Consider the following 13,249-nt stretch of genomic DNA (forward strand, 5'->3'; position numbering starts at 1 on the left):
TACCCCCACACACACACGTACACGACTCTTTGCCCTTCACTCCTGCTCTAATTCTGTGCACTGAAACACAGTACTTCAGACCAGAGTAAAAGAAAACGCTTCACCATGTACTTCGTAAATGTGATCCAGCTTCTGCTTAAAGGTGGAAAATGGAAAAAGTAGGAAGTGGAAATGGAAAGAGCACTGTCAATCTTGTGTCTGTAGAGCTGGTTCAAATGTTGCTTGCTACCCTTGCGACCTTGGGCAAGTCACAATCTCTCTTGGCCTCAGTTTCATCATATGTAAAATAAAGGGATTGGATGAAGTGTCTGAAATGCCTTCCAACACCAGATCTAGGAGGCAGTGCATTCGGCTCTGGAATAGCTTTTATTGTTAGTAAATTTCACACCCACCTTCACATTCGGCCTAAACCTGTGTCCTCCCTACTGCTTCTGCTTTTTGCCTTATGGGGGCCAAAGAGAACAAGTGTTATCCTTCTACGTGGTGTCACTTCAAATACTTGGGCAGGTATTATGTCATTCCTTAAGTTTTCTCTTCTCCAGGCTAAACACCCCCAAGTCCTTCAACTGGTCCTCATGAAATCTGCATTGAAGGCTTTTTTTTTTGGCCATTCTAGTTGCCATTCTCGAGGAGAACTGCACAAGTTACCAAGTTAAGCTGTGAGTCCAGAACTGAACTCAGTACTCTAGATATCATCTGACCATGCTTCTTGATGGGATCCAAGATAAAAATAGCTTTTATGGCTACCATATCACACAGTCACCTAGCATTTATTAAGCACCTGCTATTTGCTAGGCACCATGTTAAGTTCTGGAGATAACAAAGAAAGACAAAAAACAGTCCCTGCTCTCAGGCTCACAGTATGATGAGAAGACAACCCACAAGCAATGATGTGTAAATAAGATATATACAAGACAAACGGGGAGTAATCCCAGGTAGAAAGCACAATGATTAAGGACTGGGAAAGGCTCTTTGCAGAAGAGAGGACTTTAACTGGGACTTGAAAGAAGCCAGGGAAGTTAGCTAGGAGAGATGAGGAGGAAGATCATTCCAGGCACCAAGCATAGCCAGTGAAATTGCTGGAATGGGGAGATGAGAGTGTCATGTGCAAGAATTAGCAAGTAAGTTAATGTTCCTGGATTGCAGAATAAGTGAGGGGGAGTAAGGTGTAAGAAGACTGGAAAGATAGGAAAGGATCAGATTATGAAGGCCTTTGAAAGCCAAACAGAAGATCTCACTATCTTGTCCACAAGAATAGCGTGAGAGTCCTATATCAATTTACATGCTGTCTTGGAGTAGGGGGAGGGGAGAGATGGGGAGAAAATTTAAAACTCATAATCCTAAGTGATTGTTGAAAACTAAAAATTAATAAATGTATTAATTGGAAAAAAAAGTACAGTATGAGAGGCTTTATCAAATACTTTGCTAATTTCCAGGTAAACTATATAGCATCTTCCTCTTCTACTAGCCTAGTAACCTTGTCAAAAAAGGAAGTAAGGTTACTCTGCCCTGACTTGTTCTGAGTGAAATCTTGCTGTTTCTTTGTGATCACAGCCTACATTACTAAATATCCACTAAGTATCTGTTTAATAGTTTATTCTAGAACATTTTTAAGAATTAAAATCAGACTTACTGATCTATAGTTTGCAAATTTTATTCTCCCTTTTTTTTTTTGAAGAATCAGAACATTTGCCCTTCGACTCTCCTGTTCTCTGTGATCTTTGTACACATCACTGACAGTTGCTCAGCAATAATATCTGCTGCTTCTTTGATTTCCTTGGAGATAATCTTCTGGGCCAGGTGACCTGAATTCACTGAGAGCATCGAGGTGTTCTTTTTCTGTCTCTTTACTTACATTGGGTATTAACTCCCTATTAGCCATTTTGTTTCATCCATTCTAGTCTACAGGTCATTCTACTTGGCAGAGAAAACAGAAGCAAGATGGACTTGAGAAGCTCTCTTCTTTCTCAGTTGTCAGTTATTGTTGTTCCATCCAGCCTGAACAGCAGTCTTATACCCTCTTCTCAGAATTTCCTCTTTTCCTCAATATAGCTTTAAGAAAAAACAAAATGAAACCCTTTTTGTTCTCCTTAGCTAACTTGATCAGCCTCAGTTCATTCTGAGCCTTAGCACCCCCTGACACTATTCTTACACCACCATTTCATGATTTTGTATGTATCTCTGTTTCTCTATCCTTGCTTCCATCTTCTCTGTATGTATGTTTTTAAAATACAAATTGCTTATTGAGTTTTCTGTATATCTACATTAGCGTCAGACAACTGACACTAAAATGACAACTGTTGGACAACTACCATTTTCCTCCTCGTTGTAATTGTTTTCCTTTTTGTCTTAATTTCATTCTTGAGAATTTCCCATCCCTTTCTGGCTGAAAAATTTCTCCCATGGGATCCTACCTATCCTTCTTCTGAATCCTGTAGTTCATCTTGTTTGTTACCTAAATTTTGTGCATTTTTGTATAGACATTTGAAGTCACTGGTTTTACCACTGGCCCTTTTCTTATATTTTTGTGTCCTGTGAATTTGGATATATCTCAGTTGCTACGCTGTAGTTACTTCCTCTGTCAGTTTTCTTCCTCTAGGCCCTCCCTTTTCGATTTGAAGTTCTGATCCTCTCTACAAACCAATGTCCTGCCTGTACATAGACCCACCACACACATACTCATATCCCCCATATGTATACCAACCCATACCCACATTGAGCCTATATTTATACTCCAACAGCTCTACCCTCCCCCTCCATTTACACTGCCTTCATACACAGTCCTGTCTATCTGCTGACAAGTACACTAACCACCCCTACCAGCTGACCCACAGCACACCAATGCCTCCCACATACACTCGCCCTCATATACATCATTGTCCCACATACATGCATACTCCTCATATATCCTGACCCAAACAAATATATCAATTACCCACACATGCGGACTCCTCCCACATACCATATACCCATGCCTACCCACAAAAATTGACCTGCAATTACACTGACTCGCCCCACATTCTGTACACTGGACACTGACCCACTCCCACTCATTCCCCCATATAACAACCATTCACATATGCTGACCTCTACATATAGTACTCACACTGCCCCCATATACCCAGTGATCCCCTCTCACACAACATCTACATCCTCTTACCTTCTAATCACCCCAAATAGAGACTACTTCCCCAATCTGAGCCCATATGCCAACTCTCCCCACATACAGACTGACCTCATAACTTCCCCACATAACACTGTCTATACAGTCTAGCCCCTTCGCTGCATACACACACACACACACACACACACACACACACACACACACACCCCTGCACGTGCACATGCATATGCACATGACCTTTACCTCTAAACATGTCTTGACCCCTGAACACAAACAGCTTACAGTGTACATGCCACTCTCACCTCTTGACATAATAGGAATGAACATACATGCACACACAATTACCTTTACACCACTCATCACAACCATTACCCATCTCCACATATAAAAGTTGACTTCAAAACCCATCCTCATTCTTAATTCCCAGTGGCCTCCATACAGATACCAGTTCTCCTACAAAGTGTCGAAGTGACATGTTCACTTAAAGCCATAAATTAGCCATCAAGTAAAAAGGAATATCACCCCTAATCCCTTCTTTAGTTTTTATTGCTTAAATCATCTTTGATACTATTAGAATAAATATAATAAAAAGTGAGAGAGTATCTGTTTTCCTTGACATTGAGCTGAAATCTGTCTCTACTACTTCTACCCATTGCTCCTAATTCTGCCTTGTGAGAGCAGGCAAAACATGTTTAATCCCTTTTCCCTGTGACTTCCCTTCAAATATTTGAATGTGGCTACCATGTCTTTTCTTCTTCCCTTCTGCTCCCAATATCCCGTTCCTACCCCCATCAAGTCATTTCCAAGCTGAAAAACAAAAACAATTCCTTCCAACCATTCTTCTGTGGAATTATTTCCAGTTCCTTCGTCATCCTGGCCAGCTTCTTCTGGACCACTTAAGCTTATTATTAGTGTCCTAGCGCACTGGAAAGAGCACTGAATTTGGAGCTGGGTGTTTGTATCTTGGCTTCGGCCAGTAAATAGCTGTGTAACCTTGAGCAAGCCATCTCACCTCTTACATACTTCGTTTCCTTATTTGTGAAAGGGGAATAATTATATTTATACTACCTGCCACACAGGGTTGTTGGCAGGAAGACACTTTATGAACTTCAAAGTACTATAGAAATGTATATTATGAGAGAATCCCTAATCTTATGTTGGGGAGGAGGTAGTTTCAGGTAACTTTCTCCCCCATGCTCCCTTCACCTCCCTACTCTGAATCTACAGTAACCTAGGTTAGTCTTAGTTGTTTAGGTGATGTCCTAGCAATCCACAGGAGTGCTCGTCACCAAAACTTACCTCCTTGCCTTCCAGCACCCTTACCTTCATATATCCCAGGTCCTAAAAGGCATTCTTGAACACAGACTATAATCAAGATGCATTTACTAAACACCATGTTGTTCAGTCTTGGCCGACTCTTCATGACCCCCTGGACCATACTGTCCATGGAGTTTTCTTGGCGAAGATACTGGAGTGGTTTGCCATTTCCTTCTCCAGCAGATTAAGGTAAACAGAGTTTAAGTGACTTGCCCAAGGTCACATGGCTAGTAAGTGTCTAAGGCTGGATTTGAACTGAGGTCATCCCAACTCCAGGGCCTGCCACTCTAATCATTCAGCCATCTAGTTGCCTCCCCTCCCCACCCCACCACACCCCACCCTACCAACTACTGTGTGTCAAACCCTGGGCTAAGCACTGGAGATTCTGAGGGAAAAATGAAATAAACCTTCCCTTAAGGAGCTTACATTCTCTTAGGAGACAAAATGTATAAATATTAATTCATCATAAAAGTAAAAAGATAACTTTGGGGGTGATGGGAAACTAGCAACTGGGGGGGAGGGGAAATCAAGGAAAGGCTTGTGTAACTGAACAATGAAGGAAGCCAGAGATTCTCCTAGGCAGACAGAGGTGAGACAGGAGTGCATCCCAGCCATGAAAGCCTACACAGTCACAGAGAGGTGAAATATTGTATATAATGAACCTCAAGAAAGCCATTTTGGCTGGACCATAAAGTACATGAAGGGTAGTAACGTATAATAATCTGCCTTTTCCGATTTATTACACATTACTCCCCTTCGTGTGCCCTATGGTCCATCCAAACTGACTTTCCTGCTGTTCCTCATATAAGACACTCCATTTCCTGTTTTCATGCATCTGTACTAGCTGTCCCTCATTCCTGATTTGCACCCCTTCCTCACTTCTACTTCTTAGGAACCCAAGTTTTTTTCACAACTCAGCTCAAGCACAAGCTTCAGATAAGATCTTAACATCTTTTACATGAGCCCTTTCCTGATTCCTCTAGGTGCTCACCTTTCCCTATCACTCTTCCAGATTACCTTGTGGCTGTCTTTATGTGTCTACATATGAACATGTCTTCCTTGATAGAATGCAAACTCTTTGAGGGTAAGGACCATTTGTTTCACTTTTGTCTTTTCATCTTCAGTGTCCAGTGCAGTGCTTGGCACTTAATAAATGGTTGTTGATTAATTAATAAGCCTAAAAGGTCAGTGCCCCTTCAACAACCAAGAGTAGGGCCAGATTGCCAGAAGCTTTTGTAGGAATTTCTTTTCTATGAGTCATAGAAGAAATGCCTAGTTGGAGGGATCGAGAAGAATGAACTATTTCTAAACCTTTTTCTCTCAGGATCCACTGCTCCTTGAAGAAAACTAGATGTATCAGACCCAAAAAGACTTTCTGCTGCATATTTAAAAGTTTAACCTTTATGTAACACCTTATACATGATGATTAGTAAATATTTATTGGATTGAATTTGATTGTCTAAGTTGTTCATCTTTAGAGCAGAGACAACAGTTTAGAGCAGACAAGGAAAATGAAGTGATATGCATGGCCATTTAAACTTTTACTTTATTCCATTACATAGGGATGACTATTTCAGTCAAAAACTTGCAGTTACTCCAGTTGTCTCTAAAAATAGTTTCCAAATTTTTTTGATCATATATACCTTATTTGTTAAAAAGGAAAAAATTGGGCACCTCTCAATATGTCTTTTACTTAAAACTATATTTGCATTACTGTATTGATATATTGTATACATTACGACACATGAGCAAAACTAGAAATTAAGGATGAGACAAAGATGAAATAAGCAATGTTTTAAAATAACTTTAGTAATGACAACCCCCCATTTTGCCTGTATTAAAATTATTATAAATTAGTTAACATTTTATTGAGAGCAATGTGATTAATATGCTTCATAATTTTTAGGGAAAAAAACCCTATGTGTGTTATGAATCACAGGGTGGATTTGTAAATAATTATTCAGTCGATTTGATCAATGTAGTAAGTCAAGCAGGTAAATTTCTTTCTTTTTTTTTTTAAAACTGAAAGTGTTGCAAGATTTTTCAGAGTCCTTGCTAGACACAGCACAGGATACAGACAGACATGCACACTGCGTTTTATTTATCTACTGAAGAGTGTGACATACTTCATCAGCAGGTAATGGATATGAGTCTCACAATTCCACAGATGACATATATATATATATATACATATATATATGTATATATATGTATATGTATATATATGAGAGATTATATATATGAGAGATTATATATGTATGTGTGTATATAGTGTAAATATATATATAGACACTAAATGTGTATGTGTATATGTATGTGTGTGTGTGTGTATGTGTGTGAGAGAGAGAGAGAGAGAGAGAGAGAGAGAGAGAGAGAGAGAGAGAGAGAGAGAGAGAGAGAGAGAGAGATTGTGTCTGGGTGTAGATCTGACCCATAGAATTTGGGAAGAATCTGATAGGGCACGGAGGCAGGCTTACAAAACCGTTTTGTGTAGCATGGGGTAGGCCAGTAGATAGGAAAAGGTGGCTTTTTAGGAAAAGAAAAGAGGATGCTTAAAGTTACAAAGGCTTTTAGCATAGCTATTTACACCTGGCCAAAGAAAACAGTATCTTCTTTATCAGTCGGTTGGTTAATTAACATTTGTTAAGTTCCTTCTACTTATCTAATTAGATAGGATAAAAGGAAGCAGATGAGTTCCCCTAAATACTCAAAATCCAAAGAGTCTTCTTTTGTTATTTTGTTACTTGTTTTGTTAAGTGATTGGGGGAAGAGAGGTACGGAAAGAGACTACCAGTACTTTCTGTATCTACTAGAAAAAGAAAAAAATGTGATAACAGCAAATAAAGCACAAAATGGACTCAGTTGCATTCTCCCAAAAGTCCACTTTCAACAAAATATACAAATACAGTATAAGAGTATTGGCTGATTGAGTCAATAAATCAAATCACCCTTACCCCACTTGTCCACTAGGTGCTACAATGAATAAAGTGTTGGACTTGGCAGTTTGATTTTGGTTTGAATTCTGCCTCAGACATATACTAGCCTTCTAAGTTTCCTCATCTATAAAATGGGAATAATTATAGTGCCTACATCGTAGGGTTATTGTGAAGATTACATGAGATAATATATGTAAAACTTTTTTTTTTGGCAAAACTTAAAGGGCAATACTCTATTATTAAATAACTATGATGCTATGCCCTGACACCTTTGTCAGTTACGAATATATCTCTAGTCTATCTAATCATAGCTTTAGACTAAGTGTAATGAAATCTTCGATCAATTTAGATGTCTTTGAAAACTACTGGATTAACAAACCACATTGAACAGGAAGGGGCCTCACTGCTGCTAGACAATCCTACTATACAAACTATACCCCCCCTTATCAACTCAATATCCCATTCTCCAGAACGAATTGGATTTGCAAGTCATGTCATCATCTTCTTGATGTCATGGTCCTCTTCCAAAACGAAGGACAAACCACAATCTGTGAGTAGTCCAAGCTGCCTCAATGGGGACCCAGCTGGCTAGTTTCAGTCGGCCAACTCAGGTCCTCCCTTTCCTCCCCTCCCATCCTCTCCTCTGGTATCATGTCCTTACCTGAGGGTGTTCTTCCCAAAGGAAGGTGAATTTTGATGGCTGAAATCTACCTAGTTATCTTGGGGTGTGCTGACTAGATTTCTTTCTTAAAAACCAGGCCTTAAACCCAATTCACTTGGGCTCACATTGATTGGACAACAATAGGTCCCTGCCCAAGTACCACATTACTTTTTGGGCCCCTCTGGCTCAGAGTGAATGTAAATAGTAATTGTTTCTCTTTTGGCCAGCAACCCTGAGGGTCTTCCCCTCCCAGTTTGATTTAAAAAAAATTTTTTTTTATTGATTAAAGGGTCCATCCTTTGGCTCACTTCTTAAACAGGCCTATTCACTGAATGGGCATCACCTCAGTCAAACTGAGACCTGGGAAATACCTTAGCTTAAAAAGGCCAAGGTCTCCCCCTGCATCCTGGGCCATCTCAAGTCCTGATCTATACCTGGCAACTAGATCCAGATAGCTCTGGAGAAGAAAGAGAAGCTGGTGATTTTGCACAGCCCTCCCTCACTCAAATCCAGTTCATTTGCAAGTCATGTCATCATCTTCCTGACACCACGGCCTTCTTTGAGAACAAGACAAACCACAATCCCACTCTCCACAGTGGCTCTTCCAACCCTTTTCATTTCTCCTCAAACCTCCTATGGCTCCCCCTCCCCCACTGTCTTTGCTGAGAACCTTGCCTCATATTTTACAGGAAAAATTAAGGTCATTTGCAGTGAGTGCCCTCTTTTCCCCTCCCCCCCTTCTCATCTCCTCAGGTGCCTTCTTCCACTATCTCTTCCTTCATCCTTGTTTCACACACTTCTTACCAAAGCTAATCTCTCTGCTTTTTCAAGTGATCCCATTCCATTCTGTCTCCTCCAACAGACTGACCCCTCTGTCATCCCCACTCTATCACTTCTCTTTAATTTCTCCCTATCCACTGTTTTCTGTTTACAAACATGCCCATTCTTATCCTGACCAAAACAAAACAAAACTTGATCCTTCCAACACTGCTAACTCTAGTTCTATACCTCTTCTGCCTTTTGTCACTAAACACCTTGAAAAAGCTATTTACGATAGATGCCTCCATCTTCTCTCCCCCAGTTCTCTTCTTTTGTTGTTGTTGGGTCATTTCAGTCCACTCTTGGTGACCTCATTTGGAGTTTTCTTTTTTTTTTTTTGGCTAGGCAATGGGGTTAAGTGATTTACCCAGGGTCACACAGCTAGTAAATGTTATGTGTCTGAGGCATTTGAACTCAGGTCCTCCTGAGTTCTACTGTACCACCTAGCTGCCCCTGGAGTTTTCTTATCAAAGACACTGGAGTGATTTGCCATTTCCTTCTGTAGCTCATTTACAGATGAGGAACTGAGTCAAATAGGCTTAAGTGATTTGCCCAAGGTCACACAGCTAGTAATTATCTGAGGCCAGCTTTGAACTCCAGGTCTTCCTGACTCCAAACTTAGTGCTCTATTCTGAACTACCTAGTTGTCCCTAGTTCTTCAGTTAAGAAACCATCTCTTCTTAACCTCTTACAATCTGGCTTCCAGCCGCCTTATTCCACTGAAACTACCCTCTCCAAAGTTGTCAGTGACCTCCTAGTTACCTAATCCAATGACCTTTTTTCTCTATCCTCATTCTCCTTAACCTCTCTGCAATTTTCGATGCTATTGATTGCTCTGTCTTCTTTGATACTTTCTTCTCTCCAGATTTAGGGACACCACTCTTTCCTGGTACCTTCCAAGCTGCTCATATCTGCCCCTAGAACCTTGAGGGGAGATGTAACCACTTGAGCTTTAGGGACCAGTGCTAGTGGAGGTGTGAAGAGGAACTCCAGAGCATGTGCTTCACAATAATCAAATAATACATTTTGATGGTCAGTGAACATAACAGCTTTTGTCAGGAGTCATATTTCTTTATATTCACAAATCACATTGCAAAGAAAAATAAGCAAAAATGAAATATCTGTTTTCAACTCAGCAGCAAGTATCAGCTCTTTATTATGTGGTTCTTCTTAGTGGATGGTGACATATCTTAATTACTTTTTTTTGTTTGGGTTTTTGTATAAGCAATAGAAACAGCATTTATCTGGACTATAGAGTACAGAAAGGGGAAGAATAATGTGTAAGTTTGGAAAAGTACATTGGGACCAGGTTATAAAAGTTTATAAATGGCAAAGGAGCTTATATTTGAATTAGCAGGGAGCTACTAGAGTTTATTGAGTAGAAGACAGACACATTTAGGGAAGGTTTAAGAAAAGCACTTTTGTAGCTATGTAGAGGATGAGTTAGAGAGGGAAAGACTTGAGACAATGAGACCACTTAGAAGATTATTGAAGTAGTCCAGCTTGGGTGGTAGCTGTGTGAGTAGAAAGGAGACAGGTGAGAGAAATTTTGTGGAGGTAGAAGTTATAGGATTTGGCAACAGATTGATTATGTGGCAAGAGTGAGAATGAGGAGTCAAGACTCGTAAAAAGCCAAGGTTGTGAAACTGCGTAGAAGAATGGTGGTACCCTTAACAGAAATAGGAAGGTTTGGAAGAAATATGCATTTGGGGAAAACTTGTTTGTTTTTTTTTGTTCTGCTTAGGACTAATCCTTCCCTTTCTCTGTCTTCCCTCTAATTCCCCCTCCCACTTCTCCCCATTCCATCCTATTTCCCTGTTTAGTGAAATGTGTTTCTATACCCAACTATATTTGAATGTTTTGACTTTCTTTTGACCAGTTCAGATGAAAATGAGTTTCAGGTGTCAGCTACTCCTTTCCATTCTCTCCTCTGTATTTAGATGTCTACTTGTAGACATTTTCCCCTATTTTCATTTTTTCCCTATTTCCCCCATATTTCCCTATTCCCAATTTTCCCTAACCTTCCTTTCCTTTCCTTCTAGTATATTCCTCCTCCATTCCTCCTTCCCTTTTTGTCCATTCTTTTCTCAAGATTATCAAAGCATAATAGAACCATTCCCAGTCTTTGTCTAATTAGACTCCCTGTTTGAGCCCTGGTGGTGATGTGTGTCAGAGGGGACACATGTATCATCACCACACATTTGAATTTAGGCAGTTTATCCTGGCTTAGTCCTTTATCATTGTTCATTTGTGTTTATCTTTTTGTGTTCTCCTTATGCCTGTGTTTGAACTTCAGAATTTCTTCACATCTCTGGCATTTTCATCAGGGATGCTTGGAAGTCCTCTATTTCATTGAAGAGTCATTTTTTCTTCTGTAAAATTATACTTAGTTTTTTTTAAGTAAGTTATTTTTCACTATAAGCCCCTATTTTTTTTTCCTTTCAGGTATATTATATTCCAAGTTCTCTGCTTCTTTACAGTAATGGCTGCTAAATTATGTGTGATCCTGACTGTGATTCCTTGGTACTTATTTGTTCTCTGTCTGCTTGCAATATTTTTCCTTCAAGAAGTTCTGGATTTTGGTGATGATGTCCCAAAGGTTTTCATTTGGTCATTTTTTTTTGTTAAGCAATGGGATTAAGTGACTTGCCCAGAGTCACAAAGCTAGTGAGTGTTATTGTCTGAGGCTGGATTTGAACTCAGGTCCTCCTGAATCAGGGCCAGTGCTCTATCCACTGCACCATCTAGCTGCCCCTGGGCATTTCTTTCAGGAGGTGATTGGAAGATTCTAATTCTACTTTGTCTTCTGGTTCTAAGAGATCTAGAAAGTTTTCTTTTAAGATTTCTTGAAATATGATCTCTAGGCTTTTTTGGGGTCATAGCATTCATACAGTCCACAGATTCTTAATTTTTTTCTCTTTGACCTATTTTCCAGGCGAGTTGCTTTTACTATGAGATAGCTTATATTTTCTTTTTTTTTTTTAGCCTTTTTTATTTTGTTTCACTATCTGTTGTTGCCTCAGGAAGTAATTGGCTTAAATTTGGTCCATTCTAATTTTCAGGGAGTTTATTGCTTGGGCAAGATTTTGTACCTCTTGTAAGAAGCCATTAACTTCCTTTTCAATTCTTTCTTCCTTAGCTCTCATTTATTTTCCTTTTCCTCAAGTGCTTTCATTCCATTTACAAAAACATTTTAAAACTTTTTCTTAAAAGCTCTTTCTTTATGTCTTTTAGGAATTCTTGTAGAGTTTGTGCCCAAGCTGTGTTTTTATCTGAGGCATTGCTCGTAGATGTTTTAGATTCATGTTTTTCTTTTGGGTTTATGACTTGAGCATCTCTGCTACCATTATAGCTCATTATGATGGAGTTCTTTTTTGTTTGCCTTTTCTTCTTTTCTTCCTGACTTCAGACTTTATGTTAGGGGTGGGCTCTGCCATACTTCTGGAGGGAAGATCTAGGCTGTCCTGCCTGTTGCCTTCTTGGAATATTCTGGTATTAGAGGGGGTACCCTAGTGAGACAGTGAAAGAGGAAGGTCTGCTAGGGCTAAAAGACCATGGCATTGAACTGTAAAGGGAAAGCCTTCAGATGCACCTTACCAAGGCTTGGCGGCTTAAATACTCCAATTGCATATTGTTGTTGTTGTTTGTCCTTTGTTTTTTGGGGGGGGCAATTGGAGTTAAGTGACTTGCCTAGGGTCACACAGCTAGTTAAGTGTCAAGTGTTTAGTCTAAGGCTGAATTTGAACTCAGGTCCTCTGATTTCAGGGCCAGTGCTCTATCCACTGTGCCACCTAGCTGCCCCTGTCCTTTGTTTTTGAAGAGCCCTCATAAAGATGATAATTAAGTCCATGGGAGTGGTGAGATCACCAAGTGATGTAGCATAGAGGGAGAAGAGAAGAGGACCTAGGACAGAATCCTATGACATACATATGGTTAGAGGGCGTAATCTGGATGAAGATCCAGTAAAGGAGACAGAAGGAACAGTCACATAGGTAGGAGGAGAACTAGGAGAGAGTGGTATCCTGAAAACCTAGAGAAAAGAGAGTATCAAGGAGAAGAGAGTGATTAATAGTGTCAAAGGCTATGGAGAAGTCATGGAGGGGCAGCTAGGTGGCACAGTGGCTAGAGCACCGGCCCTGGATTCAGGAGGACCTGAGCTCAAATCTGGCATCAGACACATAACATTCACTAGCTGTGTGACTCTGGGCAAGTCCCTTAACCCCAATTGCCTCACCAAAAAAAAAAAAAGAGAGAAGTCATGGAGAATGAGTGGATAATGATGCCACTGACAGAAATAAGGAAGTCAAAAGGAGGAGCAGGATGGAGGTAGGGAATAGAAAATACTGAATTTAATTTTGAATATGTTGGGTTTGAAATGCTAACAGGACATAT

This window comes from Phascolarctos cinereus, unplaced genomic scaffold, assembly GCF_003287225.1.
Source record: "Phascolarctos cinereus isolate Bilbo 61053 unplaced genomic scaffold, phaCin_HiC Scaffold_2;HRSCAF=192, whole genome shotgun sequence".
NCBI lineage: Eukaryota > Metazoa > Chordata > Mammalia > Diprotodontia > Phascolarctidae > Phascolarctos > Phascolarctos cinereus.